General features: G+C 30.9%; 1 protein-coding gene across 2 annotated transcripts in view; it reads right to left on the bottom strand.

Moving 5' to 3' along the window:
• Positions 1-5684, bottom strand: part of LOC127731592 (protein piccolo-like) — a 42965-nt gene extending 37281 nt beyond the window's left edge. The window contains exon 1 of one of the 2 annotated variants that reach the window (XM_052240337.1): positions 5581-5684. The gene's annotated coding sequence lies outside the window, so the exon portion shown is untranslated. Of the gene's footprint in view, positions 1-5245; positions 5293-5580 lie in introns of those variants that run through there. The other variant, XM_052240338.1, reaches the window with a different exon arrangement.
• Positions 5685-13771: the final 8087 nt, after the last annotated feature.

Here is a 13771-nt window from a genome sequence, read left to right as displayed (position 1 = left end):
TTTAGGTCAATTTGTAAAATACTGAAATTTAAATGAAGCCACCCTGCTTTCATGATATTCATATATTCATGAATTAGGAAGAATATTCATGAATATTCATGAATATTCCAGTTTTATTCATGGGTTCTATTCCAGTGTCAAAATTATTCATGAATAAGAAGCATGAATAAACTGGAATATACATGAATTCTTAATAACTGTATGAAGACAACCAAAAAGAATTGTTAAAATGCCTAAAGCTTACTATAATGAAGTTTTTTTCTTTCTAAAACTAATTTGGGGACAAAAGAAACCTTTTTTTGGGACATGAATAATCATGAATAAACTTGAATGTATGGACTTAGAATTTTTCTCATACATATAACATGAATAAGGATGAATAATGATGAATGAAATTTGGACTTAAAATATTTCTCGATTGTGTGACAAACATGAATAAGCATGAATAAAGCTGCATGATAATGACTCAGAATTATGTGTGACCAACTGCATTATATTACCAATGAAAAATGTAATTTGTTCTAGGATTTTGTTTATTTTGACTTTTTTTTTTTGGCTGAGGAAATATGTTCAATAATTGGATGAAAAAATCATGAATATTTCATGTGACATCAAGCCCTTATGTTTGATTTTTCAATGACCCTACCCGTAAACTGCTGCGACTGTTTTCACAAAAAATCTTACTTTCACAAAATATCTTACGATTAAAATTGATCGTAAGTTAAACTGAAATGTGTATGACTTACGAGTATTTTTACTCTTAAGATTTTTTGTGAAAAGAGCCGCTGCTTTGTAAAATTGGATGCCCTTTTTATAATGCCTCTCCCCCACCTGCTGCTTTCTAAAAATGACAGATGTCCTCTGTTAAAGAAAAATTTGAATTATTATTTTAATGCACTTGCTAGATCAATTAATGGAAGTAAAGATGAAAAAAATAATTTTCAAAATATTTATATTTTAAGTGCTTTCAGGTTAAAAATAATTAAAAGTAATATTCTGATATGCATTTGCTTTCAATTTGTTTTATATTTTTTTTTTAGAAAAAAAACCAATAAATTTAAGGAATATATTGTGAAAAAGGTGATAAAAAACGGGAGGTAACTGAAACATTTTTGAAATACACAAATTATTTATGAAATAAAGCAAAGCCAAAGGTTATTGGTGTTAATTAACAATGTGTTTGACACCAAAGCTGTCAGGTGAAGCCCTGCACTTAATGGGTCACTTAATTTGACAGTTTACACAGCTAGCTGAACTTCCTTTTCATGGAAGAATTACGAATTTCAGTTTGTCAGTATTTCAAAGTCAGAAAAATGCCGAGATTTTCGCGATAAAAACGACAGGGCGCCCGAGAAACGCCAACGGCTGTTTTGCCAGACAAGCTGGATCGTTTCTGATTTTCTACCTGTTGTCCGGCATTTAAATAACTTAGAAACATTATCAGATCAATGATAGGCCAACGATCGACATCGTAAAACCTTGGTTTCTCAACTTATGTAAAATGTAAACAAGTCATGACCACGTGTTTTTTTGTGTAATTGTACTGAACAGTCCGACCCTAGAAAATATCGTCCTAGATAATGCAGCCACTAGTTCATCCTTATGCACCCTGTGCCGATTAAATTAAAGTTGTTTTTTCTTATTTTTAAAAACTGGCCCGTAATAAATACTTGTATACCACACCCTTGATTTAATTTTATAATACCGTTACGGGGACGGATAAACTTTTGGCCGATATAATATGGGGCGAGATTGTCACCTCGACGTTAGCGTACTCGATAAAAACGTCATGAAAATGTGATTACGCTGTTGCAGAACAAATCAACATAGAAAATCCCATGAAGATGTTTTCAGATAAGTGTATTAAAAATTTAATTTAACATGTGTATATAATGATATTATAAAATATAATTTATTGAGGAACTATGATTTTTTTATGGTTTGTATTTGAGCAAATCAACATCAGAAAGTCTGAAAGCATAAACTGAAAATATATTTATTTTTAACAATTGAATAATCTTGTTGTCACATAACAGGCATCACTGGTAGATATGTAAATAATTAATTGAATTGTGTAAATGGTTATTTGGTGAAAATAATAAGTCGCTAGTTTTTTATCTTCAGGGGATAAAAAAGGGGGAGGGTATTTAATTTGATTCCAAATGGCTTCCAATGTATACTGTATAATCATGCAATAATATTTCTATTGAATTTATTGCTTCAAAACGTCTAGAACAATTGATTCTTTGTGGATTTTTTCGATACTTTTAGGGGATTAAATGGAGCTGCCAATTTTGAAAGTAAACGGATTGCATGCATGCAGATTCCAGTTACCTTTACTCAGCAATACTAGTTGGAAGTACAGAGACAGCAAATTTAATTACAGAAAGGAGGAGAACTTCACATGTATCCTTTATATCTGACACACAATTTTAATATTATAAAACTGAACAGCGAGCATCATTAAGCCATGGTGAACAATGCGTATCTAAATACAATATGGCAGGAGGGGGTGTGGAGGGGTACCATTTTAATGGGTAATTTAACAATATAAGCAGCCATTAAAAATGGCAAACAAGTTTGCTAGTAGTACTAGTATCTAATTTTGATGGAAGTTTAAGGATCTGACATTAAATACGTCAAGTAATTTTTTTTTTAAATGGGAACTTGACAGCCATTGGAATAAGATATTATATAAACATGGCCAATACAAATACTCATTACTTATTACAATACATCTTGCTGTAATAAATTAATTAGTCAATGTAAATCATACTGCAATGTTTATATATACATGACAGATTTGATACAACAAGGGCAATCGTCTACCTTATAAAGAGGAATATGGATTTAAACTAATAAAAGAAAATATTTGCAAAAGAACAAATTTGTGTATTAAAAATAGATTTTACTCAATTTTTTTAATTCTTTATAGAATACATGCAAGACATTATTGGTCCTGAACTAAGGACATTCTCAGGATATTCACACGATTATCCCAGGGCCAACTTAATGCAAGCAAATCTGTAAATCCTGACATCAGGATAATTTCCTGAGACCAGGACCTGATGAATCCTGAGCACAGGATTATCACAAGATTCTTTACTATGATATTTATGGTCTGGATGGTCTCTGGATATCCCTGGAATATCCTTGTTCCAATACCGTCCCATGTTTAACCATATCTCAGGATAAGGATTATCTGTAGTTGCCCTGGGATTTTTCCCCTTGATTATCCTGAGATATCCATTTTCGCAAGGGTCAGACACCGTCACCGTCACCAGGGGCATAAAGTGATTTTCTTAAATTGTCATTTAATATTTTATATCAAGAATGCAAAAATAGCAAAATATATTTAGAACTGCATTATAAAGGTCAAATCCTGAATTCCTGCAAAAATAAAAGCCCAAGAAAGACCTTCTGCCCCTCATATTTGTATTCATGGTATTCTAAATTTATTTCTACATTCAATATTCAATAACATCTATTTCGCATTTATGGTTATTCTAGAATATTCAAGGATATTTCACATTCATGGTTATTCTAAAATATTCAAGGATATTTCACATTCTGATTCATGGTTATTCGAGAATATTCAAGGATATTTCACATTCATGGTTATTCTAAAATATTAATGGATACTTCACATTCATGGTTATTCTAGAATATTCAACCATTCAATATTCATGGACATCTTATTTCACAGTAATGGTTATCCTAAATTAAGTCAGTATTCCACTATTCAATACTCATGGACATCCTTTTTCACATTCAAGAATATTCTGTAGATAAATATTCATGTTAATTCTTGGTTATTCAGTTCATACAATATTCATGTATATTCAAGGTGCCATTTAACATTCATGAATATTCATGAATATTCATGAATTGTAACCTTGAATATTCATGAATATTCATGAATATTATTCATGAATGTTCTAGAATTATTCAGGAATATTCATGAATAATTCCAGTTCATGAAAGCAGGGCTGTTTCAAGAATTTTTAAGATGGAGGGGGGAGGGGTGTTGAAAATTTTCTTAAGCAAGGAGTTGTAGGTGAAGTAAGAACAAATTTCAACTTTAATAAGCAATGTTTTTAAATAAAATATGACTTTCATAGTGGTTAATAGTCTTCAAAAACACATGCCTCCCTGTCCCTGTGAAGGGGAACTAACCCTTATATTTTTGTGCAGAAATTTAAAAAAAAATGGTTTAACAATAATAATTATACAAGAGTCTATCATATCTGAATAATAAATGCCATGACACCTAGTGTCAAATATCACATGCATATTCAACATGTTTAAGAAACTATAACATGTTAATTAACATAAATTTGAACATTGCGTAGTACTTAGACTGACTGGCAGAATTTATAACATGCTAGTGCAAAAGTTTGAGTCTACAGAAAGACATGTCCTTACTCTTACTCAATCTGTCTTTGCTCCTACTCTTACTCAATCTGTCTTTGCTCCTACTCCTTAATGCTTTGTGCTGTGTGCTTAGTGATGACTAATGAAGAAGCTAAACACAGTTATACTTTCAGCTACAGTTCAAAACCATGACCTCAATTGAGAAAAAGACAAAAAGGCTGTTGACTCAAAATTTGATTATTGCTGGAAACAATATGGTCATGGAAGGCATCTGGTTAGTTGTAGTGGTCATGTCATTATTTTTCGTCTTAAATTTTCATGGATTGAGGAAAAAACATTTTGTATACCAATTCCGAGGTTTGTGCAGATTCTGTATATGATGCCTATACAAAATTGTTGTACATTTCAAATTTTCAGTCCCTGTATTATACATATGATATTTTTGAAGACTGTGTCATTGGCCCACCATCAGATATCATCTCTATATTTGTATCATTGTATTGCTCAGATGGGGGCCTCATAAATAGACCTCATCCTACTAAACAACAGAGACTACAAAAAGGTCATTACACCCTCCCCCTCCCTTCCGGTAAAAGTAATCTCTGTGGTATCTATAGTTGGTCTGCATTGACATTTACATACTCCACATTTCTTTTTCTTCACACTCCTTTGAAGTCCGGGAATACATGTAACCCACAATAATGATCAGTGGATGAATCCCAATACTTGTAGTGGTGTAACATAAACTAATAATAGTATATACATAAAACCTTCAGGTAAACATGATAAGACAGTGTTTCTAGAGTACATCTTATCATGTCATCTTTCATTAACAAACTGCCAGTATTTATATAATGAACACTTTACTCACCACATTTTTATTCTTAGCTGTATTCCATACAATAATGGTAAATGGAAATTTCCTTTTTAAACCTCATATCAAAATCATTTAAGTATAATTGCAGGGAAACAAAAACTATGTATTGCTACAACTTTCTACCACCCAATCAAAACATTTACAGGTTTCAAAAAATCCAATCTCCTTCTAACATGTCTAATGAAATTATGTTATCTAAATTATATTATTTCAGTATGCAACACACAACTGTACTCTTATTGCAATTTCAAATATAAGAATTCCAATGAACTCCTTCTGTGTATTCATGTGATGAAATAAATAGGTTAGTGTATTTGCTATTTTGTTACCTTGAACATGTCATATTATTCCACAACAAATCTGTTTTATTCTTCTAATCAACACATGCTTCTGTCATTATGACTCAGTTTTCAAAACACACCTCCAATGTGAAGTTGGAACATCTGGATAATTAGTCTGTGAGAATGATGTAGACCATTCCATTATTACCAATAGGGGTGTCATATTGCCATCACCATGTCATTATGATTACCTAAAATTGCATATTTTATTGGAAAATCAATGATCAAAATGATAGCCTTATCTTCAGACTTTTGTCTCTGATGTCTAATTTCAGTCAATACTTTATTTAAAGATTTTTTACAAAATAAAAAAAACTAATGAGATGAAAAGATAATGTAGTGAAAACATTATTACATTATATTTATATTCTTATCAATAATTTTCAAGTTTGTTTGTTTAATTTATTATGGTGGCTTAGGCCATGTCTGCTTATTAATTTGTTTTGTGTCGTTTCAAAAATTTCGTAAACCTACCAGCACAGGAGAAAAGAAAAATAACACACTTGTGAAAAACACATCATATGAGGACTACAACTGATTATATTTATTTCTTCCAAATCAAAAAAAATTATCAATAGTGTAGCAAAATGAAGGTTTTCTAAGAAAATATTAATTATCAGTCTCAATAATTCTTAAAAAGCAAATTTGAAAACATATATAAAACAAACAAATCGTCAAATCTTAAATGTTATATTTTGCTAGATAATGTTCTCTAGAACAGGACACTAAAAAAAAAGCTAGTAAAGTTCCTCAACACGCTCAAAATATATTTACCTTTGCCTTTGTATTGTATGTACATATCATGCCTGAAAGGAAGTGGTCATGACAAGATTTGTATTCTGTATGTAGGGAGGTGTTACATTAGATTCCCTTTTTATTAAGAGGGGAATTCTATGTTAATTGTGTAAATTAAAAATCATCTTAAGATTTGTTGTATTGAAACTCAAAAAAAAAAAATCTGCATCCGATGATAGCATAATTGTCCAGAGTCGCAGTAGAGGGGTAACTTTTTCCTCAGCAGTTATTTCACATAAAAAAATGTAGAACGTACCATTAAAAGAAAAGAGTAAAAATTGTTGTCGCTATACTTTATCTTGCTAAATATTACTTAAATTACATTACAGAACAAGCCAATCCACTGAAAATTCAAACTGTTTAACTCTGGGTTACCCCCTTTAATTAATAAAATTGTTTATCTATCAAAAGATTCTCTGTAAATTCAGCAAATAGGACTGCACTTATATGTATAACTCAAATGACATTGAAAATTTATGCAGTTAACAGGATATATATATATATATGGTAAATTATGTGGCCTTCCAATAACCGTTTCGATTCCTAACATCACTGAAGAGACATTAATTGTCGAAATCCGGATATAGTGTACAAAAAATCTTTGCACCTTTGTTTGCGGTATACCATCTTTGCCGCTAGTTTATTGTTTTCTGTTTGGTATTAAATTTATAGTTAAGATCCATTTATTACACCTTGTGATCCGTTTATTTGGCAATCGCCAATGGCAGTCAGCAGGATTTAAGAACATTTGTTGTTCGACCTGTTAGTCAAATGCGTTTTGTTAAAATATACCTTTTCACTTTTTTGGTCTTTTGGAAAATGTTGTTTGTGCTGTATTTAGACCCCTCTAACAAGAAATTTGTTTTGCATGCACACGTATAAAAATTGCGGTTTTTTTCCAACGCAATCATAGGTTTGAACATTGTTTTCAATTTAGACTTGTATATATATATATATATATATACATTTAACAGAGAAAATCATTATAATAAAAAATAAGTTCATTTTTCAGGGTATTCTTCACAAGAATCAAGTAAATCAGGATATTTTGGTTAAGGGTTTGGGGCTTTTACCATAACCGTGGTGATTAAATTTTGGTGTCAAATTTTTCAACTTTACGTCGGAGCTTAGTATATTTTCATTTTTGCAAAATGGAATTAATTGTTTTTAGTAAGTGATTGGTTCATATGTCATATATATATATATATATTGTATTGACATCATTTTGGTAATGAGTTGATCATATTATTGCAGTATTAGCTAACTTGCCCTTGGAACTGAGGCTAAATTTATTGAAATTAACATTTTAATAGATCGAATTGTGTTAAAATAATCTTTTGCTCCGGTAATTAAGAATGCAGGGACATTAAACTAATACATCATTTTTATGTTTTAATCCTATTAGTTATTTAATTCTTTTATCTTCCTCATTAGAATAAATCATATATTTTTTTTTCAATGTTTTGTACATAAATCAAATTGTTTGTTTTCTAGTTTTAATTGCTTTACATTTTGTCATACCGGGACTTTTTTTAGCTATGTAGTTTGGCTCATTGTTGAAGGCTGCAAAGTGACATTTAATTGCCAACTTCTACGTCATTGGTCTCTGGTGAATAGTTCTACATCTTCTTATTCTTATATTGTAACTATTACTCATAATGTTTGATTTGCATCTTGTATTTATCTCTTTGATGAATGTTTGATTTTTGTGTGTTTCATTTTGCACTTTCACCTATGGCGCCAAATAAACCAAAATATGACTGCAGCCAAAATATCCCAATTTACTGCATATAATTTGATTGCTAAATAAACATGCTTAAGACACTTATCAAATCAACTATAGAATTATAATAGATGTCAGTACAAACAGAAATGTTTCTTGAGAAAACATTATACTTGATTTGTTGCGATGCGATTAATTTATTACAAATTTGTAAAATTAAAAAAATATTTCAGAGAAGTGATCAGCCAATAGATAATAATGTATGTTTATAATTAAAAAAATAAGAGGCTCCCAAGAGCCTAATTTGCTCACCTTTATTGCAATCAGTTATGTTTGCTCAATTGTAAATTTCATTTAGTGGCTAGTTTGTAGATCTTGTATTGATGATAATGTTAAGTGTTAACAGCATACACTTATCTATTAAAGTTTTTGATACAATTGGTACAATTATAATACTTTGGATTCATTATTATTCGTGGGATACCAATTTTCATGTATTTCAGTAAGCTTGAATAACAAATTGAAATGTTTAACGAAGTATAGCTTTTTCAGGCTTGTATGCAGACTTTAGCAAAACCATGAAATTAAATATTGACAAAAATACAAATTTCCCCAAATCTACAAAAAATACATGAATCTACAGAATACACAGTTTTTATATCTTCATTTAAGGTGGCTCGGGTGTCTTCCTCCATCTTGGATTTTGAAGTAGCAGATAACAATTGGTCTAGATCTTTAATGAAATGAGCAAATTTTAACAGTAGTATGTAATTCATGTGTAAGATTTTTCATGTTAATATAGAAAATTATGTGTTTTGTCATATTTACGGCTGTTTTTTCTAAAAATCTTATTAATTTTGTTTGATTAATTTTTTTTCATTTTTGCCACATAAGGGGAGATAACTCAGATAGTAGGGGAGATAACTCAGATAAAGTAATTTTTATAATAGAAAGTGTTGTGAATTAACCCATTTTAATATGTAGCAAGAAAACAAGTCTGATGACCCCAATTTTTTCTTTTTCTTATCTGAAAGCATGTTATAAAAGATAGCTTCTCACATCTTATCTTAAAATTCTACGGTGTAGTTTTCTTTTTATCACACAAAATTGGATTTTCCATGCATAATCTATACAAAATCTGACAATTTTGCACAACCTGTAGCGTGAAAAAAAGTACGGTGACCCATACTTTTTGTTATATTTTGGAAAAAAGCGTGATAAAAACTACATGTTGACAGATTATCAAAAAATTCTATGGATTTTAATTAAGACCCCCCCCCTCCCCATCCACCTTAAAGGCAATAAATCATATAAGGAGTATGATAATTTGGCCAACATGTCAAACTTGTAGATCTTATTCTACTAATATTGCTTTTATAGATTCTCTTTATCATGTTATCTACTATATTTTGTGACAAAAATACAAAAATGGGTAAAATTTCATTCAGGAGAGAAAAAGGCCTAAAAAAAGGTCGGTTGATCATTTCAGCTGTGTTGACTTATTTGTAGATGTAACTGTGCTAAACAATTTCTCTCTATTATGGTTGCTACTTAAACAGAAACTGGTAAAAAACGATCTTTCAAGGGCATAAATTCCTGTAACACCTTATAATCATTCTTTACACCAAATACCATTCACCTACTGTTTATATTATTTGAAAAATCAGACCTAATCACAAAAAACTTAACATTGACCTATGAACCATGAAATGAGGTAAAGGTCTGATAGACATGTATTGCTTGCAAAGATTTCATACAGTACCAAATATAGTTGTCCTGTTAATCATAATAACTGAAAAAATCTCTTGACAAAAAAACTTCACAGTTTTTAAGCAGTCACTTAACCTTGATGAAAATGATGTCAAGGACAATGGACATATGGTGGAAAGTATGATACATCTGTCTGATCTGTATACAAGATATAAACTCACCATAGATACCAGTATTAAAGTTTGTATGCCAGACGCGCGTTTCTTCTACAAAAGTGACACTCAAATCAAAAGCCGATGTTTAAAAGGCCAAATAAAGTACAAAATTTGAAGAGCATTGAGGACCAAAAATTCTGAATGGTATTGCCTAATACAGCTAAGGTAATTTATTCTTTGGATAGAAATCTTGTAGTATTTTTTTTAAATTCAAAGTAAATAAAGTATCTAGATCTTCTACCTTCTGAATTATATATTAAAGCTAGATGTAAAGAGCTAACACTTTTGAATAAAATTGAGAATGGAAATGAGGAATGTGTCAAAGAGACAACAACCCGACCAAAGAGCAGAACACTGCCCAAGGCCACCAATGGGTCTTCAACACAGTGAGAAAATCCAGAACTTGGAGGCGGGCTTCAGCTGGCCCCTAAACAAAAATGTGTACTAGTTCAGTGAAAATGGATGTCACACTAAACTCTGAAACATATAAATGAACTAAAATTAAAAAAAAACATACAAGACTTACAAAAGCCAGAGGCTCCTGAGTTGGGACAGGCGCAAAAATGCGGTGGGGTTAAACATGTTTTTTGAGATTTCAACCCTCCCCTTATACCTCTAGCCAATGTAGAATAAACAAACACACAGCAATACGCACAGTAAAACTCAGTTTGAAAGAAGTCTGAGTCCAATGTCAGAATAGGTCACAGAAGAAACTAAGCAAAATGACAATGATACATAAATTAACAAAGGACTACTAGCAGTTACTGAAATGCCAGCTCTTGACCTCAATTAAACTGATTGAAAGATTATGTCTTCATCATATCAAAATCAAGCACAATCCCTCCCGTTTAGTATTATACCATTATAAAATATATGAGAACATAACCCGTATCATGCCAACAACTGGTTTTAGAATAAATGTGTTTATTTACGATGCAAAGACCCTATGAGTGAATCAATATTAAGTCCAAAATATGCCATCTTTAATGACCTAACAGTATCATAACTATATCCCTTCTGAATAAGTCTGTTTAAATTGTGGTCTTCAGGGCAATCAATTTTGGGAAATAGTTTAGAATAACAATATGCAATTATAATTTGGACGATTTCATACTTGGGACTGCAATATGGAATTGTGTTGCAATCCTCCAAAATTTGATGTAATTTATTAACAGTTAAAGAACAGAGCTTGGTTAGCAGATAATGTCTGCTGTTGTTTTTTGAAATAGTAATTAGATCCGAAATATTTGTATTGTTAGTACGAAACTTCCTCTGTTTGTGCAATAACAGCAAACATCCTGATAACCAAAGTTCCCTGTTTGATCACTGTTAATTGATACCCATTATCTGGTATAATATTCATCAATGGGGATAATACACATTTATGAGGATCTAACCCAACCTGTTCATTTAAACTCAAAAGTCAAAGGGAAATAACTTGAAATTTAAAATCTGACACTAAATACAATCTCAAAAAAGATCTTGAAATTCTGCCCAGATGTGAAAGGCTCTGTCAACACTGTTCACAAAACTTAATAAAAAATTAACTGCATTGTGTTCTGGCATGTCTAGCAATTGCCTTCTTTATAATTTACCAACAATTTAGATAATAGAATTTTTAGCAAGTTTATTTCACAAGTTCACAAACCTGAGAAAAAAGGATTTAGAAACTCTTTTTATCTGGATCATGACCAATGGAGATTAAGACCTTAATGCAGTATTTATTCTGGATCTTTAAAAAATTCAAATGATACAGGGGAAAAAAAGAGAGATAAATGTTAGTGTGAACAAATTGAGTTATCCCTCTTTGAACAATATTTCCAAAAGTTTCCCAAGGTATCCAATCTAAATGTCAAAATTTATTTATTTGGAAGATGTCTGATGAAGAAATAGTCTTCAGTAAAATGTCATCTTTTGTCCATATAATTATGAATGAAATATATTTGTTTTTGTATTTATACTCTCCTGGCCTAGTAATTAGTATTAGTCTTATTCAATTTCTTATCTATATTTGCTCTTAATAGTTTTTTTATTAGTGATAATCAGTAAGTGTGTTCGATTGCATGTGATAAAAGTTTTGATATTGTATGGACTATGTATTTGCTTTATAGAAATGAGCCCTTTTAAAAATAAGAAATAAATAATGTTCATTATTATGGGATTTTTTTTTCCATTTTCTTCTTTTTCCACATTTGCTACTTCTTAAGCTATAGCGCATTTAAAAATTAACTATTAAAAATTAGGATGAAATAACATGCTGGCCTACAGGGAAAACAGAAAATCATGCTGCAGCAGCCTCCAAAAAAATAGCTGTTAATCTGGAGGGTGCAGGTCGTTTCGTAACTAGTCGATTCGTAACTTAACTAGGTCGTTTCGTACCTGAGACGTTTTGTAACCTTATATCAATATATAATAACAATAAGATTAGTAGGTTACGTAAAAAGTAATAAAAAGACTTAGTGATGTATGTGTATATATATATCTATATTTATTTATTAAATAATTGATTGCACATAAATTTACACTTTACAAGTACAGTTTTGCACCCATGCGAATAGAACAGAAGAATTTGAATTGTCCATCATCATTTAGATGTACCCCGTCTTTATCAAAGTATTTAGAACTTGATAAGTCGGATTGCGTTCTTAACATCCAATTTTCCAGTCTTCGGATGAAACTGTGACCGATCACAAGTACTTTGGGCTTATTTACTGTTAGTGACATATTTGGCGTTTATAGATGAATGAAAAAGGAGTAAAAAAAAAACTTCTATTATACCATTAAGTGAACACTTGTCACTAACATTTATTTAATTTAACCACGCCTAATAATTTATCAATTTAATTCAAATTAAATTTATTCAAAATATTTCACTACTGATTGCTTAATTGTGTAGTTATTTTCTCATTCTGGGATAAATGCACTCAAAACCAGATGTCCAGTAGTACATTATTAAGGAGGTGTGCTTTTGTTTACGGACCAACTGCTGCTGCTGAGCACTACGGCCCACTAAGACTTTGTTTCATGTTAATACGAGGGTTTTTCGGATGAAAAATCAGGCTTTATGCCAGTATAAGCATGCAAACAAAGAACAACATAGTGATGTATCTGAAAGAAAGAAAAAGAATAGAGTAAGATAAAGTGTTCTTAAAAAAAAAAAAACTTTAACTCCGCCAACGCCGGTCCCAAGCCCGGGTGAAAAAGGAGGAGGGTTATGCAATTGCATGTAAAAGTGAAAAAAAAAAAGGAGAAAATAATTATTTTTTTCAGGTCGTGTGCCATAGGTCGTGTGCCATTAATCTACTTAATCACTTTACACCTACTGTAATTACTTTTTATTACCTGTCATTAGTTGTCATAAAACCATTAAAGCTGTCACCGAGCGTAATTACAAATTAACCAATTAGCCAATAATTAAAAAGATTTCAAAAAATTTTAAATTAAAAATATTACAATATTGTTATTATTAGATGAACAATTGGATCATTTTTAAATAATAACTTCAACTTTTTCATTTAAACTAATTAATTTAAACTAACACTTTATAACCATATGTAATTACAAAAGGTACGAAACGTTTCAGTTACAAAACAACGTAGTTACGAATCGACCAGGTACGAAACGACCAGGTTACGAAACGACGTGCATTCCATCTGGAACCTTCAAAAAGATATTTCCAGGCACAGGTGAGGAATAAACAGGGAATCAGTCAATCCGATCCGTGTTTACACAATTG

Source organism: Mytilus californianus, unplaced genomic scaffold (assembly GCF_021869535.1).
Source record: "Mytilus californianus isolate M0D057914Y unplaced genomic scaffold, xbMytCali1.0.p SCAF_20, whole genome shotgun sequence".
NCBI lineage: Eukaryota > Metazoa > Mollusca > Bivalvia > Mytilida > Mytilidae > Mytilus > Mytilus californianus.
This window is presented reverse-complemented; position numbering and strand designations above follow the sequence as displayed.